Source organism: Adiantum capillus-veneris, chromosome 21, assembly GCF_014529385.1.
Source record: "Adiantum capillus-veneris isolate H3 chromosome 21, ASM1452938v2, whole genome shotgun sequence".
Classification (NCBI taxonomy): Eukaryota; Viridiplantae; Streptophyta; class Polypodiopsida; order Polypodiales; family Pteridaceae; genus Adiantum; species Adiantum capillus-veneris.
Window position 1 is genome coordinate 63,257,179 of NC_140951.1, and position 21,569 is coordinate 63,278,747.

The window sequence follows — 21,569 nt, forward strand, 5'->3', positions numbered from 1 at the left end:
TCATAGCTTAATTGCCCATCGCCTAGTGGAAAATATGAAACATGAAACTTGCGACGACGGGCCCTCCTTTTCCTCTTGGCCTTGACATCCTCGCCTTCATGGCTCTTTCCCTTCTTCTTACTAGGACCTGGGGCACTTCTTCCTTCTTGTCCTCTGTGGTCCTCTTCCCAATAGGCATCACTAATGTATCCTCTAGCTTTGATGCCTTCTCCAAGCTGACTACACTTATCACTTTTGTCTTTCCCTTTTCCTCCTGGGTTAATCCACTGGTTCCTTCTTCTCCCTTAATTTCTATGCCATAATCATCTGATCTAGTGAGCACCTGTCTTGGCAATGGATACATGTCTCCCCCTATCCTTGGTGGCCTATCACATTGTCGGATGATGTGGCCTAACTCTCCACAATTATAACATGTGGGCGTCTGCCTCGAGAACCTACCATTGCTTTGTCCAACACCATTCCTAGGTCTTTCTTCACCTCTTGGCTGATTTGAAAACCTCCCTCAACCTTGATTATTTCCCACTTGACCTAGCATGTTAGGTTGAGATTCTTCATTAAATCTACCACTTACCTCAGGTCTTGCCTGAGCCCATCGTCTTGCACTGTTGTACTTACCACTGCTGGCATAACCTGAGGAGTAATAGAAACCACTGGTTCATGATGAACCCCTGGCATGCGACCTTGTAAAGAGTCCATAGGCTGAAATTTAGACCTCATGGGCAAAGACTCTACTCCTAGCTGGCTCATTTTTCTTAGCTTGCACTCTTTGTTCCTTGCCACCTCCAATGCATCTTCATATGTTCTAGGCTTCTTTAGCTCCACTCTCCCAACGTATATTCTCCCAAAGACCTGTCCTTGTTCATCATGTCAGGTGGGGTTACTATTGGTGCTAAGGCCTTGCACATCCTCTCCCATGCCATTGAAAACTTACGTATGTACCCATCTACTGGCTCACCTTCCTTTTGCACCAAACCTTGTACTTCTTGCCACACTTTGTCGGGATCTTCTGTCTTCACAAACTCCACTTCCAATCCATACCTTAGATTGTCCAAACTCAATTCTACAGGTGGATCAGCCACACACAACTCCTCTTCAAATTATTTGGGCCAAACTCGTGCATCACTCTTCAAACAAATCTGGAGAAGACATAACATCTGCGCCAGATCATGAATCTGGTTGCTAATGCAGGCAACCTCCATCTTTTCCAAAAATTCTTCCACATCTTCATCACTTCTTCCATGAAATTCCGGATAAGACAAAGCCATGGCTACCCAAGTTATGATGCTTTGCGAACCCCTTCGAATACACGTGCAGGAACCCAAAACTTTTGACTGACACAATCCCTAGAAACTTCAATGGAGCTCAACTTTAGATAAGGACAAACATGTACACATCAAATGAGTTTTCCTGGTTAATCATCAGAATTACAACAAGCAAAGGACATTCCAGCATTTCTTTAATCTTCTTGGCTCGAACATAAAGACTATGTGCTGCTGGAAAAAAATCTTCTTGGACACATGGACATTTATTTGGATTCTTTGTGTTAAATGAAAAAGAGTGAATTGAGGTCCGTTTTTATCTTCCATTAAAGCCAACCATGTAGCTCCCAAGAAGGCGCATCTAACTTATCCTTTGATTTTGCCAGAATTTCAGCAGCATAACAGCATAAATGGCTCAAAAGACGAGAAAAACCAGCCATCACAACTTGGAAAAAAAAAGGCAGAGTTTCCCTAGAAGTAGAGCAGTAAGAACCCAAAATATAAAACGTATATGTATGCATAACCTACCAACAATAGAATCCGAACATCAAGTAGGAATCACTAGTACCTAGCCTATGGCGAGGTCACAAAAAGGATGCTCCAGCTACCTGTATCACCAAAAGGATCTCACATTTGAGAATCTCCCAGCTCAATAAAACCTCACGCTATCAACCCTCTCACGAAAGCTTATGAAAATCTCATATAGTCAAGTCTCAGAAACGACTATCTTCCAGACCAAGTCTAAGAAATGGCTAGGACTGCCAAATAAAACCAAGTATGGATCCACAAAGGCGTACAATGACAGTTTCCACAAGTAACGTACAATACCATACAATGCGCTCAAACAGGCGCCAAATGATGCATACCCATGGCAACTGCAAGTGACTCCCACTTGCCAATGTATCACTCTACTCCAGCTACTCGTACCTGTGTGAATCACCTGTACCTGTCCCTATCCCTGTAACCTGTAACCTGTAATCTCCAATATGTACTCCCGAAGTTCAAGGTACTCGAAGAAGATCCTCCGTGGGGGCGCCAAAAGAATGTGCGCGGGATGAAAACACCCGATACACACTCTTGGGATGATACACAGATACACTATGGGACACCACTCGGCTTACACAACCCACCTGGCCGCTGACATAGGGAACACACCGATGAAGTGAGAGGAGAGAGACTACCCATTTTCCCACTCCACACAGAGACACACACACACACACACACCCAAAAAATTCAGCTGAAAAGAGGCCAATTTTTTATGTTTAGATACAATTGAGCTTGGGACAACACCAATGGGGCAAATAGCTCACACAATATGGGTAAAATATGCCAGATACAATCACAAATTGGAGCAGAAGCTTCGCTCATAGGAGAAACTTACATAGCCAAAACAAAAAAAAAAGTGAGAAATTTGGCAAAATGGACAGCACCATCGCGTCCACAACGGCCCAAAACCCTAGTCTACAATGTAAAAGTGCTCTAATTCGACTTCAGATGAGCAGTTTATCGCCAAAACATGCTCCAAAAATAACAAAAACTCGGTTGCGGCTGCTCTTCCTCTTCTCTCCACGTTTTTTCTGGTCTTCTCTCAGTTTTTTCAGTTCCCACACTTAGCTCTATTACTTGGGCACCTTTGGCCTTTTAGTTGACCTCAAACGGACCCCGAACAGGCCAAAAAGTGGCCTCTCAGTGCATAGTTGTCACCCTGTTGCATCCATCCGCACACCTGGCACTCAAATTTTTCCAATAATGCATTCCGCAACCATGTGAAGTGGCCCCCAGATACAGTTCTCATGATTAACTTTTTGCATAATCATCACAAGAAAACACGCACGTTGTGTCTTGGCTTACCCATGTGCAAGTATTGACCCATTCGTCCTCCTGACGCCACAGGATGCCATCTGACGCACCTTCTTACCTAATGTCATCGGCCCACGGATAGATTCCTTGAGAAGTTTTTCGCGCTACCAACTCCTCATTATTATAGAAAAAACACATTGATACTGGTGACGATGAAAATCGATGCACTATGTACATGCTGTCCTACCTGTACACATGTGGGCCCCACGTAACCACCTGGCTCTCAAGAATGGGCAATCCTTTATTTTATGCACCATGCATGTGTATATACATATGTGGAATCACTTCTTCCAAAAAAAACTCCTGACAACGCCATCAATGTTTTGACCACCATGGCCATCCATCCTCGGTTTAGACACAGCCGCCTAGGTGTGATGACCGCCACCAAGACGACATAGACACTGGTATGTATAATATTATTGTGAGGTCTCATGTCAAGGTAACCTAATCTTGATGGATTTTGAATTTTCTAAAAGCAACTACAAATCAGGAGCAATTAGAAATCAGTAAGAGCTTGCATGAGACGCACTTGCCGGACAACTCATGAGCTCATGAGCTCCTAAATCTTCAGCTCATGGGCGTTTGCTGGCAGTAACCATCACTATCCTCTCTCTCTCTCTCTCAACTTTAAAATGGAAGTAGGCATAGAGAAGGATTTCACCTCTCTCTCTCTCTCTCTCTCTCTCTCTCTCTCTCTCTCTCTCATACACACGCACACACAGACATTGAATGTTTTTTCACAATTAGAAGCTGTGAATGAGAAGTTGGTGAGGCTACAAGTCTTTCTCCACGAAAGGTAGATACCTAATGGAAGGCAACATGTGGGATAGCAACAGGCTGGCGATGGGTGGAAAAAATGACTTGATGTTGATTGAAAGGCATTGCAACTATCTTCAACGGGATGCATGCATATGACGGTTGAAGTGTTGAGAACAATTTACAAGTAGGGAGATTCTAATTGTTGATGAGGGATTTGTTGAGCAGAGCTATTGCAGTTGACGTTCCCAACAGGGATGCAAGGAGGCACTACCCGCATTTCTCGACGCTAAATTACGTTGTACTTTGAATTTCCACAGTAGCCATCAATCGCTCATGATATTATGATGATTAAAAGTATTTCCATTTTATTGAGCGCTAAACAGGGCAATATGGTAGAATAGAGCATCATGCTTTGAATCTGTCTATGTTGCAGGGTTAGATAATGACACATTATGTCAAGATGGATGAGATGAGGATAAGGATGAGAATGATGGGCTTGATTAGGCTCTACAAATTAGTAGTTAGAGAAATTTTGGGTATAAGGGATGTAGCTGACAAGAGTACTGCAGTAGCAGATTGGAACCACTAACAAGAGTAGCCGATTGTGGACAAAGTACATGACTGTGGGACAACCGGTTCAATAGGTGCATATTTTGAGGTCTTTATGATCTTGACATTGAAGGAAAAAATAACAATTATGTAAGAACGGGTGTAACCAACAGGGATCAATGATATTGTGGGAGCTTTGCATAGGAATATTCTCGGCTGATGAGCTGGAGTTCTTTTGCGATTGAATGCCCATGGTGATAGTTGTAGGAAACATAAGGTACTAGGTGGGAACAGCCGTGCAATGTAGAGCTTAAACATGCTGCATTGATACTGCAGATGGGTAGTACTGTATAGTACCTCTCTCCCTCTCTCCCTCTCTCTCTCTCTAGCACATGTATGCTTAATTTTCTTAACTGTATACATCATGCATCGGCATGTCGGCCCTAGATGCAATATATAGAAGTACATTGATTGTAGTAAATAGGTGCATGATATATATGTACTTCAATATTTAAGTGTGTCCAACTCATGTTCTACTGAGCTTTCCTCCATTCTTCAAATAAATTGCAGTAGAGAAGCCCAGAACTTCCATCTACAACTCTCACTCACTCTCTCTCTCTCTCTCTCTCTCTCTCTCTCTCTCGGTTTTCTTATTCTTCTCTTCCATCTGGAAGACGGGTTTATACACAAGTATAGTATAAAACCCGCCACAAGAGCACCATTGATTTTCACTCTAATGCATGGGACATATATTATAACAAGGGCTGGACAAGCATCATATTCATGCGTCTGCATGCGTTATGTTCTTCTGTTACCTCTTCTTTGTCTCTAGCGTACACAAACATACGCAACTCTCTCTGATCTCTCTATCTATCTCTCTCTCTCTCTCTCTCCCCCACGCGCGCGCTCACTCACCCCCCTCCCACCTCTTGCTCAACCATGTCGCATAGACATTTGCATTCAGGCACAGAATCGTGAGGCAGCGTTATGGCCATGACTAGTGCAAATTGCACGCGCTGGGGCCGCACTGGTGCAAGCGGCTGCGAAGTCTTCCTGCAAGTGCCAGTAGTGGATGGAAATGACAATAACGTGAAGATGTCAGTGTACTCCTTGCTAGCCCAGCAGCCGCCGCTGCATGTGATAATGCAGGTACGCAGCTTATGACCTATGACCTAAACTCATTAAGTGCATTAAGGATATTGTTTGCTAGCGCCTCCAGCACCGGAGCCGCCGTAGTGTGCGTTAATGCAGGTGGGAAGCTTACGACCTGTGACCTTACCTAAGCATGTTTTCCTAATTTGCAGTTAAATTTCGAGCGCTAGTGCCATACTTGGCACTAGCAGTCGTCGTTGATTGAAAAAATGTTGAGTTTTTTAATGGCAATGGCTGCTGCAACATAGGCAGCAGCGCTCGAAATTTATCATCACCCGTTTTCCTAACGGTGGTATGCAGATAACTAGAGTTAATCAAATTCTCCATGAGCAGGCCTAGCTAGCTAGTTAATTATACTCTATTCTAGTGCATTTTCAATTAACACATGATCATTAATGCCATCTAACTGATTGTGCTACATGTGTCAGTGATAGCAGTGCCATGAAACTACTGCCGACGACTGTGGTCAAACGCAAGATTTCAACATCTGTGAGGTGTGTAGTACATTAACCCCTTCACACGCACTCAACAGGCATTTGTTTATGATTGTTTTTCTCAATATATCCCTGTCGAGCTTCTAGAAAGAAATTTTCTACCTCTAATTAATGCAGGCAACAAGACCTGCTTAAGTTCTTAGATTCATTTTGTGCCGAGAACAATTTGATGCAAGAGGGACGCCAGTGCCTACTTGCTGCGAAATTCCATTCCATGCAGAAATGGCCTATGCGGAGACAGAGCAGCGATGTGGAAATCAATTATGTCCACATACCGTTGAGCAAGTAAGTCGAATGATTTTTCTGCTAAATTCTAAAATGATAAACATTTTCCTTTGACAGAAATCACAAGGAGCTTTGGACGTGTTTCTAGATAGCGAGTTAAAGTACTCGTTAAATAATTCCTAGTTACAAGTTGGAGTTTTCACATTTAATCTAGCAAGTAAGCTAGCAATTTTCTAATTCATCTAGCAAATCACAAACTTCTATATAGTAACTTTCTCTTAGACGTTCTGATCTAGTAAGTTCATCTAGTAAGTCATAAACTCCTATATAGAAGTCTGTTCTTGGACGTCTTTATCTAGTAAGTCATGAACTCCTACATAGTAGCTAGCTCTTTGGCATCCTCATCTTATAGTTTATAAACTCCTATATAGCAAAGGGTGTTTCATCTGGTAATTTTTCACTTAGTATGGATCAAGTAATTGACTCTTACTATAGTAAGTTTGTCTACCCCTAATTTCATTTTAGTAAAAATTCATTAAGCATAGTTAAACAACTAATTATTGACAAATATCATGGTCACTCGTTCGATCATCAACTAAGTTTCCTAATTGATATATTATTTTTCTAATATAAATAAGAAAACAAAATAAAGTCTCATAGCTATAGACAAAGCTATAAAAGGGAAGGAATCAAAAAAAATTATATCTCACACACTCTATCATTGATTTGCAAGTACCACCACTGCTCTATGGAGATTATTGTAATTGTTTTGAACAATTTCTGTTATATTCCTCCAAATAATATAAATGATACAATCCCAAACACAAACTAGATCACAATCTATACGAAGAAAACATCCAATTCAAATGTAAATTGGATACCCTAGAAGTACAGTCCACGTTGTGTTGATTATTCAAAAGTCTCATTAACTTCTCAAAATATGTCCATAAGCTTGAACCACAAGCGTCAAGTTATATCTTTATTAAATCAAAATACTTACATATTCCATAGTATTCTAGAATACAAGGTCGAAATATTAATGTGGAGGTGTATTTAAAACCTAGATTTCTTCAAAGTTTTCAACAAGCTTAGTTGATCTTCTTTTGTGGTACAAGTATAACAATCGGGTAAGAGTTTTGAATGAGTCAAAGCTCTCAAACATGGTTGTTGAGAGAATGTTTGTTTATCTAGAAATAGATATCACCATTTACTTGAGTAAATGGTAACCCTTGAGTAAGAGTTTCTAATGAGTCAAAGCTCTCAAACCATAGTTGTCGAGAGTAAGTTTGTTTATCTAGAAATAGATATAAGTGTTACCATTTACTTGAGTACATTTAATGTAAGTAAAGTTCATCCAGATAAGTGAGAAATTTTAATAGAAATGCTTAAAATAAAATTAGTGTAAGTATATAAAATTAAAACATCTACATCATTTATTTACCTATGACCCTCAATGCAATATATATAGCTTCATACACCTTAATTAATTCTAGTTGTATCCAAATGGATTGAGTTGCATCATATTATAATATAGAGATCCTTTTAGACTAGCCTATCAGGCTTTACTACACACAATTATAGCTACTTAGTAAATTGACTCCTCTAAACTTTATTTTTCTTGGTCAAACTCATTTCAATAGAATGAAACTCGATTTCACACTTTAGGTCCACTCATTTTCAATGACAGCCACAAATGATTGAAATCATGCATACATCTGATCAAAACATCAAGTTTATGCACGCAAAACTTGATGATCAAAACATCAAGTTTATGCACGCATGTTTTATCAATTGTTACTTGAACTTGTTACACTTTATTGCACTCAATTTAACTCGTTTACAATTAAAATTCTCTATGTCGGACACGTTTGACATTCAATCAACATGAAATTTAATTCAATTTATCTCAATCCCACTCATTTGATGCCTCTAGACCTAGTTGTAATGTGCTCAATTTGGGTCAGGCATGTTAATAGTGCATCTTGGTTTTCAACTAAAAAACAAAAAGGCTACATGCTTACCATCAATCATGCATGCTTTGTCTTAGACTCTTTTAAGTTCTCCATTGGTATTTTTTGGCAAAAGATATAGTCTTCTTTGAAAATATTAATACCTGGATTGAAAAATACCCCATATGTACATACCTTTTATAAAACACTAAAATACAATCAAAATTAACCAAGTCCCAACTCGTTTATTGAGCAACATGCCATGCCCATGATTGATACCATGTCATGCCTTGCAGATGCCCAAGAAAGTAGTGGGAAGCTCTCGCCCCTATATGGTTGGGCTAGTCCACTCGTGAAGAGTGATAGGCCTTGTCTTGTTAGTTCAATTGCTATTGGTTTTGTGTTTTCTGTTGTACGCAATCACCTTATTATGTTATATTTTGAACCTCCATCTCCATTGTGTGCTCTCGTAATTGTGTGCATGTTTGCTTGCAAGAGCTCAAGCTCTATCATTCTCTCTCTTTACATGGAATCAAAGAATGGGTGTGTGGCTAAGGATTATAAGCAGCAAGCAAAAGCGGTTAGATGTTAATTTCATAAATGGAAATATTCTAATATTAAGCAAGAACCTCAAGGAATCCTACAAATGAAAATAAAAAAAGGAATCCTTTTGCAAATGCAAATAAACATTTTATATCTCTCGCTCCTATGTATTCAATTTGACAACCCTGTAAGGTATCCACCTTTGAGTCAATTTTTCAATGTCATACATTTTCAAGTCTTGTATAGTAGTCAACCAAAAGTTTTGATCTTTTGATGGTACATTTATGGGTAATATAGGTAAGGTTGGCTATAGTTACACATGTTACTCATTATAGGTTCATGTTCCTAGTAAGGCTTTACAATCATCATTGTATGAATCCTTGTTCAGCAATGCATTCCATATGTCTAATTAAGGGGATGATGCATTCTATATACCATTAATTATGGAAAAGGAAAGGAGAATGGTTGTGATTACACATGTGAACCAAAAAAAAAACTTTAACTGGAAGGACACTAGTGTCATTTGATTGTATGTTTTTGCACATTGTAGACAATTCATGTGCCATTATTTCATCTTTCTTTAGTGTCTAGTGTGTAGTTTTGGCACACTATGTGGTTTTGAATGAAGAAGGGAAACCTTTAAACAAATGCAAAGGATCCTCTAAAGGTGCTTTACATCCAGAGAAAATATTTATCTTTGTTGAGGTCGGTCATTTTACAGCTCGGTAAGGTAGCTTATGAATGTGAGACATACATTAGAGACACTAGATCCATGGCTTTTGCAACCACATCATGGAGACAAGCAATGTGAAATCTTATAGTTCTGGTTGATGACCATCTTGCCAAGGAAAAGTTTAGAGCTCTCTTTTCTACCTCATTGGTTTGACTTCAACTCACCCCAAATGCAGATGATGAAATAAAATCTAATATTTACCTATCCCGAATGATTTTCTCATATTGAACAGAGCATTTAATGTGGGAAAATGAATGAAACAAGAGTAAGTGAATATAGATATGTGCTTTTAGCGCCTACCCATGTTGCCCTCATGTTGTGCCTAAAACCTATTGGATGGCCTTTAGGGAGGTCCAATGAGAATTTCGATGCATTTACTTAATTAACTAGTATCTCTCTCTCAAAAGGGGAAAGAAGGACACTTGTCCAAATGCTATCTCTATTGATTATGGATCTATCTCAACATGGGGCCAAGGTTAAAGAGGTCCAAATGAGAGATGGTCTGTCAAAGAGCAATGTAGTCTATGTTCTCAAGGTAGTCTCACGAAAATTCTCACTCTAATTCTCTTAAGGGTGAGTGGGAAGAGGATAGCCAATTTGTTAAGAAACCCAAAAACCTTGGCGCTAGTGAGAAACCTGATTAGTTTGCAATAGTGACTCCACGAGCCAGGAGCGCCAACAGCCTCTATCCTCAAGCGTCGAGTGCCCCACGAGATGCGTAGGGCAGGATGTCTTGATGGAGGATACACATGTTACTTATGAATATTAGCTATGAAACATAGTCGGGCAGGGCCTCATACCATCGGCAAGAAACACCACACGTAGACATCAGCATTGCTACATAATTGATGCACCACATGTATTGGAAAAAGCAAAAAGATATCATAGCAATAAGCTAGGAACGTCCTCCTCAGGTGACCCACCCTAGGACTCGAGTGTTCAAGGGTAAGAGCCCTAGCAAAATGAGCACCAAGTGAGCACAAGGTACCTATCCCTCTAGCGGTGACCCAACCAAGCATGACTAGCTGCCCAATATAGTCACAGATGAGGAATAGTCATCTTGTTGAAAATTTACCTTTGTTAAATGTATCCTTGTCGTTGCCAGGCAGTAGTTGCAAACATTTGGGATTGAGATGGGGCTCTGTATCACATGCTTCTGATCGCTTTGAATTCATCACCATCATCAAAGAATGCAAAATTAACATCATTCTCTATTTTGTTATTACTAAATGTAATATGGGAGCTTGATAAATTACATGGAGTCTACAAATTCATATAACTAGTAGCAACCATAGTCATAGTCTGTTGATGGAGGTGCCTATAATAAATCCACTAAGTACACTATACCCCACCTTAATTTAAAATCCGAGAAAAATACTTTATTTCAAAACATACATAAGTCCCTTAGAGACATTTACATTATTTTCATGCAAAATCTAAGTAAATTTTTTCCTTATCACTCTCCTCTCAACCCACTGTCTTGAATTTCTAACCGGCTCAAAGCTATGTTGAGGCACACTTTTCTCGAACACTATCAATGCTGAGTTAAGCATATACATAAGTTTTTATGGAGAATGATACTCGGGACAACGTAACTCAAATTAAAATGTGCACTTGATATTCCCATGGGTTCTCGGACTTTACCTTAGCTTTTCCAAGAAATAACTTCTATCATGCATATGAAAACCTAGAACCTCCTTAATCTTTGCATGCATGTGAGATTTTTACCTTACTCATTCAAAATCTTCATCCTTATCCTTACTTTGCATGTATGTGAAAATTTTAACTTACTCATCCATATATTTTATGTCAATCTCATGTCAATCTCTATTCTTTGTATCCTATTAGCAATTGAAAGTCATTTACCTTTTCTTTGAGCCCACTTATACCAGAGGTACATTAGTTGATTGAGCCATTGAGCTCAGTACGACTATTTGCATTGGCGGACATTGACCCGATGTAGTGTCCTCGGGAATTGATGATGATGATGATGATTTTAGTCTTTCAATTTAGGTCATTTTTTTGTATACTGAGGCATTGGATTAGATCCATCAGTATTAAAATAAGTGAAAATTACCAAAATACCCCTCAACATTTCAAAAATTCCAAAATACCTTTTGAAGAGCGCACAGCTAGCTGTATTCATGACATTTTATTTCATTTCATTCTCTCTCTCTCTCTCTCTCTCTCTCTCTCTCTCTCTCTCTCTACCCTATCGCCAGCACATCCTCCGGGCGGGAATCCTCACCGCTTTGGTAATTAATATTGTAATAGGACTAATTTTTAAAGTTCTTAAAGTCGAGAAGAATGTAGTAGGGCGTATCTTTCGTTTAGCACGATTTGAAAAATTGTTGAATAGTCTATTAAATAGAGCTTATATGAACGAGTTTGAGATATTAAGAGAGAATATATATTCTTTTTTTGAATAATACACTAAAGAAGTATTTGATAAAGATTAATGAATAATAGATAGTCTATCTATGAATAGTAAAATTGAGATTTTTATTAATATCAATGTTTTATATTTATGTGTTTTATCTTAAAATGCATGGGTAGGCTTAAAATAAGTTGAAAGCGTAGTGGAGACCTAAAAATAGAGCTTTTATGAGTCGTGACCTAAAAGTTGCGTTTTCAGCCAAAGAAAGACGTTTTTCGCAATTCTGTCCACGATGCCTTGTAGACTAGACCTATTCCCGTCGTTTTGAGTACTTGGATTGCTTTGTTTTGGGTTCGTTTGTAAAAGTTATGATGAAAACAAATAGAAGGCAGCAGCGGGGTAGTATACACAGGGACAGGCAGACATACAACATCATACAGCTCTCCCTGCTATCAACCAAGAAGTGGATTGTTTCTTCATGGTAGATATTGCAATTGAGATTATAAAGGTATACTTGGTGCGAAAATCGAGTCGATCGAACACTTAATTAGCGGCTATTTTGAGAAGTCGCAGGCTTTTCGAGAAAAAGAAGGATAAAAGTACGACGGTGGTGCGTTTGGGGATCATTCATAGATCTCTTCTTCTGTGAGTGCGAGTGCGAGTGAGACGCTGCATGCAAGCGGACTGAAGCTCGGGGGTGGTCGGGAGGTTCGAGCTCCGTACAACGGAGTGCGCCCATATATTTTATTGCTCCTCTGTTGTATCAAAACTCTACAAAAATCCATCAATACAAAGATCTCTTTCTCTATCTTTTGTTGTCTATCTCTATTATTCTATTCCTGTAACAAATATTGCTGCTTGCCGCGAAGCGAAGCTGAAGTTGCAGCATCCATGGCGCCCTGCATTTTATAGCAGTCGAGCTGCATCACGCCAAGCAGGTAGCCGTGCGAGCTGCTCAAGCTAGCTAAGCTATATCCCTCCAGGCCTCCTGATTCGCTGCCCTCCCAGCCAACCACGAGCTGCAGCAGGGCGGCCTCTAGTTTCTTCTGCCCAAGATCCACAAGCGTGCCTCCATCCTTGTAGGACCTCTCCTTTACCGCTCGCCTAGCTGCCGCTCTTGGAAGCCGACTCTCCACACCGTACCATCTTCGAGGGCCCCCATTTCGCACGTCAGGTACTGCTGCTATACATGGAGTAGGGCCCCTTCTCCTTCTTATAACGACAGTCTAAGCTTGTCGAAATAGCTGTATTCATATAAGTATTCATAGTTTTCCATGCTAGTTATAATGGACAAACCCAACCATCGGCATCAGCTAGGTCCTTTGCCGAGAAGTACTACCTGCAGCAACCAGTTGATACTCATGGCACCTTTAATAAGAGATAAACCCAACCATATTTAGCTAGCTCATTTTCCGATAATTACTACATGTAGCAACAACTAGCGTTTCATGCCGAAGCTAACAACAGTGCAACTAGTTATACTACTGTAGGTGCTGTATTAATAAGTTGCTACCTTGTAATATTCACTTGCTAGCTTTTGAGCTCCATTCTTCTCCAACAAATTATCTTGTCTCTACAAGGTTTTATATTGAAAAGAACTTTAGTGCAAGCAAGGACAGAGGGGGGTTCTCAAGGAATAAACTGTTTGTCACAAACTTGGGCGTACACACTTAAAGGGGCCACAGAAATTGGATGCAATCTCAAACGTTTATGTGTTGAAATGTTTGCATGCTAGCAACCATGTATGGAAGTGATTGTTATGCAAAAAAATTGACTTTGAATCGCTCCTTGAACCCATTGATCTATTGTTGCAGCCCATTAATTATTCCCGCGACATCAAATCAAAGAAGGCCGTTTTCGTCACCTGGTCCGTGCGAAGCTGCAACAACCGAACGTTTCCTTCTGCGATCCCTCGGACGTGCACGTGCTCGCTTATTTGTGTGGCACAATTGGTGGTGGATTGACTTGGAAGCTAAGCATTGTCTCTGCATTAGTGCCGCCTTAACAAGTTTCCATTAACTGCCAAGTATTTATTCCCAATTTTTCACGAGTGCTGCTCGAAAAAGCCATTTTTCAAAAACTTGCCAAATCTACATATGTGAAACAAAAGAGGTAAATTGACAAAATTTGAAGGTTTAACACCGAATTACACTAAATTTTTCCAAATTTTGTAGGTTTTCTCACCTTCAAATATAGAATTTAGAGGTAAATTTCAAAATTGGTAGGTAGGATTACACCAAACCTAGCTTTTTTTTCGAGCTCTATCAAAATTTCAGCATCGAATCATGCCGGTTTTCAGGTCAAAAACCTAAAGCATTTATCGCAATATTCTACAAAGTGTGCACCTTTCATTTGCATTTACGATTGTATGAGGAAATGTAAATGCTGTTGGTATTGAAATTAGAATTGGAATGTAAATGATATTGGTATTGAAAGTTCATTTGGAATGGTTGTTGGTGCCATAGTTGGGAATGGTATAAATTTATCAGTTCAATTTAGCATTGCATTTTAGGGTCTTCGTTTGTACTCTTGTTTGTAGTGCGAGACCCTAAAGCCTCTTCTTTGTAGGTCTGTAGTAGTATTCATGTCTAGCTGTATTTAGCTTACGTTAGGTGTTGAGAATATAGCATATGAAGGTATGTCACATTAATATTTATTGAAAACACTTTATCTTAGGTGATTACTCAATGTGAATTGTAAATTGAGATGGGTGAGATTAAGCTTTCAAGTTGAAAGAGGTGTCACTCTGACTAGCTAGTGTTGCTTGTGGTATTCACTATACAGATGGCTGGTCAAAGTGAGCAAACGCTATGTGATGACATTGATAGTGAAAGGATAAGTGAAGTGCGAGAATATCCTATAGAGAAACGTAGAGAATTTGTAGACTTGCAATCACAAATCTTATTTCATGAGTTTGGGCAGGATAGTGCTTGGCCAGAAAACCAATATCTATTATTTGGAAGGTCTGGGAGAAAATGGAACATTTTAACCATTTTCATTGACAATGTAATGTCATGGGATGTAAATGTAAAGTTTTTGAATCTCAAGAGGAAGCTAGGACTTGTTGATCGCTACAAGGTAGTATACCGCTCAAATGAGGAGACCATGTCAATGGTCACCTTGATGGAGAGAGAGAAAGTAATAGGATATATTATTCCTAGAAGAAAAATTATTTTGTATGGGCTGCCTCCACCATATTCGACTGCACAACCACCTTATTAAGTCTACTATGTACTCTTCTTGCAAAATGGATGACTATTTCAAAATCTCTTAGGAGTAGTGTATGATAATAATATTTGATCACTAATGTACTCATTTAAAGGTGTTTATGTTGTACGTTCTTTGATTGGTACAAAAGTTCACACATATATTTATATTTGGTGTGCAGTCATGAGCACAATAACTTCTTGGAAGTGCGCGTGCAATTATAAGTGTTCGCACTCTATTAACGGTTGGGAGTTGGTGTCAAAACGGACCTATTATTTTCATAAAAAACAAGACTCATTAGGAAAGTTACATCCTTGCGTGACCAAGCGTAGAAGGGTACAAAGTGACATTGATTTCAATGTCACACATAACATCACAAAAAAAACAGAACATCGGCATGTAGAAAGAAATGAAGAGTCCACTAGTGATGGAAGGAATGCTTTCTGCAACTGTTCTTTCTATTGGTATGGCGGGCGGTTTGTGCATACTTCAACCCTTTATCGACACCAAATTCTCTCAGAGAGATTTGGGAGCTTGAAGATCCATTTTGGTTTAGACGTGACACATGTAGCACCTTCCTTGAGGTGAAGGTCTCAATGTGGAGGAAGAGCAAATTGAAGATTCAAATGGCGGTGACTATCATGCAAATGGTGATGACCATTTACAAATTGATGCTAGCATGCAAGATAGCAGGGAGGAAAATGAGGAAGGGACATCTATCGTTCTCTTTGAACTAATAGAGAGAATAGTAGAACTTCAAAGTTTATGGGATGAACATAAAATGCCGATAGGTGTTCAAGATCAAATGCTACGTCTTGTGTTTGGTGACCTTGGTGGAGCTATGGTAAAGAACTACTCTTCTAAAAGAAGCCTAGCTAAATTATTGGTTTAGTGCCAAAGACATGGGAAGGTGAGCTTGGAGGGGTTCAAGTACCCGCGTGTTGGGATTAGTTACAAACAATGCTGAAAGGTTTGGGGATGGTGACCGCCTCTCGTTATCTGATATGTACAGGACATAATGGAGCAAAGCATGCACCCGAACTTCTTTATCCAAGCATCGAGGACAACTTTGTAGGAGAGGTTCAAAGGTGTGCTCGTTCAGGTGCTTCAAACTCCAAAAAGCTTAAACGTGACTGTATTACTTACTGCTGTGAGAAGTGCAGAGTATGCACAAAGCCAAGAAAGGAAATGCTTGCTTTTGATTATATTCCAATAGGATATCAACTAAATCTTCTTACAAGGAGTAGAACTTTTTGTCATGAGCTATTGAGTTTGTGGCGCCATAAAAATCAATGGAGTCAAGGAGATGCTTTAACTGCGGGAAGGCACATCAAGGAATTTTGGGATGGAACAAAATTCCAAGGAGTGAATAACTTTTGGGACCCATTGTCAACATATGAGCTGCGAGTTGTTTGCTCTACACTTGGATGTAAGAAGTCCTACACGACTTTTCCCTACGATAAGCGCTCTCAAAAACTTGAAGATGCATGGGATGCGGAGCGAGCAGTGTACACTTTTATCTGCTCTGAATGCAAGGAATTGAATGTGAGAAAAGTGTGTGCAAAGTAACTATGTCTATCTTCCTCTTTTCTTAGTGTCATGTACATTGGATGTCCTTAATTACTTTGATTGTTTGTGTGCATAATCAGGGTGACCCTAGAAATTTAGCTCTTTTGTTGCATTGGGATGGGTTTCAAACATCCACACACAAAAGAGTTGTGGGGTTGTGGAGATTATGGTGCTCAATGCTGGAAAACAAAACTCTATGGATATCATGCCGGTCTTATTTATTCCACAAAGATGCAAAAAGATTATTAAATCTTCCGGTGATGTCTTCGGATTATTTCTGAAACCATTAGTGGATGATCTAGAATCACTATATATTGATGGAGTGGATGTATTGTATGCGTATCCACTAGAAAATATCTTTGATGATACGACGGTGGAATCTAAATTCTGTAAGATTCGAACTATGGTTATGATGGTTACTGGAGACCATCCAGCCCAGTGCAAGATAGGCTTGTTCAAAAATGGAGGACAGAAGTTCTGCAAGAGAGATAAGCCACAAGAATCACTAGCAAGGGATAGGGTAGGATTGGAAGGGAGGTATATTTACAATGAAAATCGCTTACAAGTCATACATCCACCAGTGGCAAGAACAACAAATGAGATGGTTCGTGCTATAGCAGAGGCAAAGAGGTGTTTTACTTTTGCCGAGAAGGATGAGATTTGGAAGAAGGTTGTTTTATCAGGCGATTCAATACTGTGGAGACTTTATGACTTATATGGGTTCGACCTCTCTCTTGACTTGGTTTTTGATGTAATGCACACCTTGTCTCTAAATGTTCTCAAGAAGTATATTGCACACTTATTCCAGAATGCAGATGCTTCATTGAAGAAAAATATTGATGAAGCTACTTTGACTGTCACAAAATTGGCACCACTTGCTATGGTCGGTGGCCAAACTCACCAAGTCTCTATTATGAATCCTTCAAGGCGTAAGAGAATCAAAAGTTTATGCAATGGTGTCTACCATATATTCTGAGAGTCGTAAATAGTATTCCGCAAGAGATGCAAACTTTAGGAATCTTGTTGGTGGACATAGCACATAGCTTTTATGGCTACAGTCGAGAACATGGAATGTTGGCTTCTGACATTCAGGTTATCAAATCCTTGCTGCAATCTTGGAGAATCCGAAAGGAGGAATACTCAGGAGCAAACTCATCACCCTTGGATCATGTAGCTGGAAGTGGGGAACTACTTGAGGATATTTTGCGGTATGGAATACATGACATATATTGGTGCTATATGTTCGAACGTTTAGTGAAAGCGTGCAATGCTATCAAAACAAATAGCATAAATGATGAAGCTTCATTTGTATAATTCTATCTAATAATGTTTTTCACAAAAGTATTCCAATCAATCCAACATGATAAAGATGCCCTGCTACCATGTGATAGAGTCTTACAACAATTGCATAGTGTATTGGGTTAGACTACTGCAGCTAATTGTGGAATCGTGGCCTCCCTTGAGTGTTTCTCTTCACATCTGGATGGACTAATCAACGTTACTTCTATTGGAAAGGAAAGATCATTATGGAACGACATCTTAAAGTATGGTAAGAGAGCATCTTGTACTGATAACATTCTTATGAAGGGTATTGAAATATCAAAGAGGAGGGGTAATTACAGGGTTCCAACATTTGAGGAGATTACCTACTTAAGGAGCTTTTGGAACATCGATGATGAAAGCTTTTCACTTGGTGATGTGCAAACATATGACAAAGTCTTCTATAAAGGAGACCTTTTCAAGATTGGATATGATGTAGTTGTAAAGGTGGATGCGTCAGACACCTTGTCTGAGGAGCCAGGTCATTGGAAAGCTCGCATAACCTCTTTCTTCTCCATGCAGCTTGATGGAAAAGCAATGATGTTTTTTTGGTGCAACTTACTACAAACAATGTATTACAGGAGACAATTATTCAGAGGAACTAGTCATAGATACAATGACTGGAATGAGCATTCTTGAAAAAACACCGCTTCCATTTACTTGGGATTGTGTGCTGTCTATCTATTATTTGCTTCATAAATTTATCCCATTGCCATTACCGAGGAGGCAAAGATTGATTGCATATGAAGTTAAGGACCTAAAAAAGAGGGCTAAGCTACTAATGGAAGGCAGCTGTGGGAATGTACCATTGTGGTTGGAGCATGATGACATTGCCAAAGTCCGTTTAGAAAACAATGGTACAATACAATTCAAGCATGTTGTTGTAAGATGTGTACAATGTGACAACAAAATCACAAAGCTTGCTATTTTGAAATCTGATGCAAGTGATCCTCATATATGGAAAGTTTATGAGGAGGAAAGCACATGGAGAGAATGGGATTCTTGTGTTCTTTTAATCAAAGATTGGATTGTACTAAAACGTAAAAAAGTTACAAATCTTGAAGTGATCGATGGATCCCTATTTTGTGGAGATGTCCATAAGTCAAGGACATGACAAAAAGACATTTATAAAGTACTTGATCACATCAGGCTTTTGCTATTAGAGAATTAAATGATTTTGTGGTTTAAATTTTATTATATGGTTGAGCATTGTTCTCTCTGTGATTTATTTTCATCTTAACTTTTTGTATTGTTCGAGTTATATCTCAAGTGGCACAAATTGAAACTTTTTGGAGTTTATCTTATCTGCATGTGTCGACTACTCTTGTAGGGCTCACATGGATCTTCGACAGTCAATTTTTCAGCAACTAGTTTCACTTCCTCATGAGGATACGGTGAAACTACTCGACGCTTGGAGGAAACATCACTCTTTGGGTAACAAAAGGGTTGTAGGTAACTCAACAAGTTCTCTTCCATATGATCAAGTCTTTAGAGCTCCTCCACCTAAACATAGAGAGCACAATAAGTTGTATGGTAGAGAATTTCTTAAAAAAGAGGATCATGGCCAGTATAGAGTGTTGTGTGCAAATTATGGGATGGTGCGAGGGTGGTTTGCAAAGGTAGGGCCAATTGCAGATTTGAGACATAATAACAAGGGTAAAGATATGGTTTTGAGTATCATCCGAGAGAAGATGGGTGAGCTAAAGCCAGTGAAAGTATATGGTGTGGACTATTTGTGGAAAGAGTCTGACATTTACAATTGGTGTATAAAGTCATTGGCGTCCAAAAGAAAGTGGACCAAACAAAAGGCAGGCAAAGGCGCTATAATAGTATAAGTTTTTGTATTATCTTTTTGTTGTGCTTTCAAATCATATGCTATGTAGATGTTTATCTTATTCTTGAATTATGTTACATTTTTAAGGATACTCATGATGCTCGAGAGTTTGACAATGATGGTGTAGAGAAAGAGACAGAATTATCATCAAAGGTAATAGTATAGAATGATTTTTAAGAGTTTTGATATTAAGTTTCTTATTGAGTAATTTTTATTAGGACGAGGATGCTTCCAAGCAAAGTTATGATGAGAACTTTGTAGATGTGGTAGAGGGTGATAAAGACATATGAGAATCCACAACGATAATTGATATATACTATTCTTTATACAAGTGTAATGCCGATCTTTTAAGATTTTTTAAAGTTTTGTGTATGTCTTATGTATTCAGAAAGAACCTGATGTATACATTCCAGAAATATCTTGGGACAATGATGAAAATCATATGGCTGCATATGAGGTATATGAAGATCATGCTACTTTTTTTTCTCTCTCTCCTTTCATATCTACATGATGATTTATTTATGTGAAAATGTTGGCTTAGGAGTATCAAAATTTTATGAAAGAAAATATCTTTTCTAGTGCACTAGGAGATGCGGATTCAATGTCTTTGTCTGCTGGTGATAAGTCTCATGAAACTTCAATCGAGAAGCCGGTGAGACTTTGTTCATGTTTTTTTCCCCATTGTGTAACATTTTTAGAGATGTAAAAAATATCAAGTTGTGTTTTTTGTGTTGGTAGATATCGGATAAGTTAAATAAAGTTGAAAAAAATGCATCTAAAGGGTGCGATGAAGAGCATTCTAGAAAGAGTACTCGAAAACGGAAGGTATTCAAATTATACTATTAAACTAATGATAATTGTAAACTTGTTACATAAATGTCATTAAAGTAATCTTGGGTTATGTATTAGGCTACAACTAAGCTTGCTGAACTCCTTCAAAAAAAAGAAGAAGGGTCAAAAGCCAAGAGGATTCAAAAGTCAAAGGTAGCTGTACGTGTTTTGTTTTTTGTTGATGGCTCTAAACACTTATACTATGGTAATAAAACTAAAGTAATGTGTCTTGTCTCTCATTTTAGGATGTTGAGAAAGATGTTTTTGTTTCTAATGAGAAGGCTACCTTGGAAGTGCAGGTTTGTTTTCAATCTTACAAATATATCTTATGCTTACTCTTGAAAATATTACAACCATATTCTCTAATTTTACTCTTTATTGTGGTTTATTGTGTAGGCACGCAAACTCACTAGAGAAGATCAAGAAAACATTCTGATGAAATGGTTTGCGGTTAGAAGAGTGGAAGAAGTGTATCCACTTGTGAAGCCTACTTACATGGCTTTAAAAAAATTGAACTCCTAGTTTTGTAGAAAAACGTGTGAAACTAGCTCTTCTACTATGTGTGAGATTTGGTAGCTTGGCTTTTATTAGAAGGCATGATGATTGTAAGACTTGAAAAGATTCACTCTCTTTCTTTGAAGGATGTAGAACTAGTAGCCAATGATAAAGACTAATGGTTGTATGATGGACTTTGTAAGAATTTTTGAGAGACATCTATATGAAAGTGATCATTTTAAGTTTTCTATTTAACCTTTATCTCTTTTAGTCAAAAAGTATGTGCTATTTTGTATATGTTATGTTAAATTGATTATTTATGTGGATTATTATAATACAACTACATAGATAGAATTTTGTGGCTAAAACTATGTAGATGAAAGAACAATTTCTTACTACATGGTTAGTTAAAA

General features: G+C 38.7%; 1 pseudogene; it reads left to right on the plus strand.

Annotated features, from left to right (window-relative positions):
• Window positions 1-10,673: 10,673 nt before the first annotated feature.
• On the plus strand, window positions 10,674-21,183 carry LOC147431052 (uncharacterized; annotated as a pseudogene).
• The last annotated feature ends 386 nt before the right edge of the window (window positions 21,184-21,569 follow it).